Source organism: Rhodnius prolixus, unplaced genomic scaffold (genome assembly GCF_049639745.1).
Source record: "Rhodnius prolixus isolate KJV_2025 unplaced genomic scaffold, Rpr scaffold_8, whole genome shotgun sequence".
Lineage (NCBI taxonomy): Eukaryota > Metazoa > Arthropoda > Insecta > Hemiptera > Reduviidae > Rhodnius > Rhodnius prolixus.
This window is the reverse complement of record NW_027411593.1, coordinates 22,047,403-22,049,677: the sequence shown is the minus strand read 5'-3', so window position 1 is coordinate 22,049,677 and position 2,275 is coordinate 22,047,403.

Sequence of the window (2,275 nt, the reverse complement as noted above, 5' to 3'; positions counted from 1 at the left end):
AGCTGTATTTATAACGGAGATATAAGGTGATAAAGTTTGGGGCTATTACATTTCGTTTACATTTCGAATCGCTATATCTCTTGTCCTATTCGTGCAATCTCCGCGAAAAGATGTACAATACAATAGTAGTACTGATTTACATCTACAATCGTGCATAATTCCAGCTCTCTAACTGTATTTATAAAGGAGATATAAGGTGATAAAGTTTGGGGCTATTACATTTCGTTCATATTTCGAATCGCTGTATCTCTTGTCCTATTCGTGTAATCTCTGCGGAAAGATGTGCAATTGTAGTACTGATTTACATCTACAATCGTGCATGATTCCAGCTTTCTAGCTGTATTTATACAGGAGATATAAGGTGATAAAGTTTGGCATCTTTACATTTTCTTTATATTTCGAATCGCTGTATCACCTGTTTTATTCGTGTAATCTCTGCGGAAATATAGACAATCATAGTACCGTTTACCTCTAAATTTGTGCACAATTCCAGCTGTCTAACTGTATTTATAAAGGAGATATAAGGTGATAAAGTTTGGCATCTTTACATTTCCTTTATATTTCGAATCGCTGTATCACCTGTTTTATTCGTGTAATCTCTGCGGAAATATAGACAATCATAGTACCGTTTACCTCTAAATTTGTGCACAATTCCAGCTGTCTAACTGTATTTATAAAGGAGATATAAGGTGATAAAGTTTGGCATCTTTACATTTCCTTTATATTTCGAATCGCTGTATCACCTGTTTTATTCGTGTAATCTCTGCGGAAATATAGACAATCATAGTACCGTTTACCTCTAAATTTGTGCACAATTCCAGCTGTCTAACTGTATTTATAAAGGAGATATAAGGTGATAAAGTTTGGCATCTTTACATTTCCTTTATATTTCGAATCGCTGTATCACCTGTTTTATTCGTGTAATCTCTGCGGAAATATAGACAATCATAGTACCGTTTACCTCTAAATTTGTGCACAATTCCAGCTGTCTAACTGTATTTATAAAGGAGATATAAGGTGATAAAGTTTGGCATCTTTACATTTCCTTTATATTTCGAATCGCTGTATCACCTGTTTTATTCGTGTAATCTCTGCGGAAATATAGACAATCATAGTACCGTTTACCTCTAAATTTGTGCACAATTCCAGCTGTCTAACTGTATTTATAAAGGAGATATAAGGTGATAAAGTTTGGCATCTTTACATTTCCTTCATATTTCGAATCGCTGTATCACCTGTTTTATTCGTGTAATCTCTGCGGAAATATAGACAATCATAGTACCGTTTACCTCTAAATTTGTGCACAATTCCAGCTGTCTAACTGTATTTATGAAGGAGATATAAGGTGATAAAGTTTGGCATCTTTACATTTCCTTTATATTTCGAATCGCTGTATCACCTGTTTTATTCGTGTAATCTCTGCGGAAATATAGACAATCATAGTACCGTTTACCTCTAAATTTGTGCACAATTCCAGCTGTCTAACTGTATTTATAAAGGAGATATAAGGTAATAAAGTTTGGCATCTTTACATTTCCTTTATATTTCGAATCGCTGTATCACCTGTTTTATTCGTGTAATCTCTGCGGAAATATAGACAATCATAGTACCGTTTACCTCTAAATTTGTGCACAATTCCAGCTGTCTAACTGTATTTATAAAGGAGATATAAGGTGATAAAGTTTGGCATCTTTACATTTCCTTTATATTTCGAATCGCTGTATCACCTGTTTTATTCGTGTAATCTCTGCGGAAATATAGACAATCATAGTACCGTTTACCTCTAAATTTGTGCACAATTCCAGCTGTCTAACTGTATTTATAAAGGAGATATAAGGTGATAAAGTTTGGCATCTTTACATTTCCTTCATATTTCGAATCGCTGTATCACCTGTTTTATTCGTGTAATCTCTGCGGAAATATAGACAATCATAGTACCGTTTACCTCTAAATTTGTGCACAATTCCAGCTGTCTAACTGTATTTATAAAGGAGATATAAGGCGAAATAGTTTGGGATCTTTACATTTCGTTCATATTTCGAATCGCTGTATCACCTGTTTTATTCGTGAAATCTCTGCGGAAATATAGACAATCATAGTACCGTTTACCTCTAAATTTGTGCACAATTCCAGCTGTCTAACTGTATTTATAAAGGAGATATAAGGTGATAAAGTTTGGCATCTTTACATTTCCTTCATATTTCGAATCGCTGTATCACCTGTTTTATTCGTGTAATCTCTGCGGAAATATAGACAATCATAGTACCGTTTACCT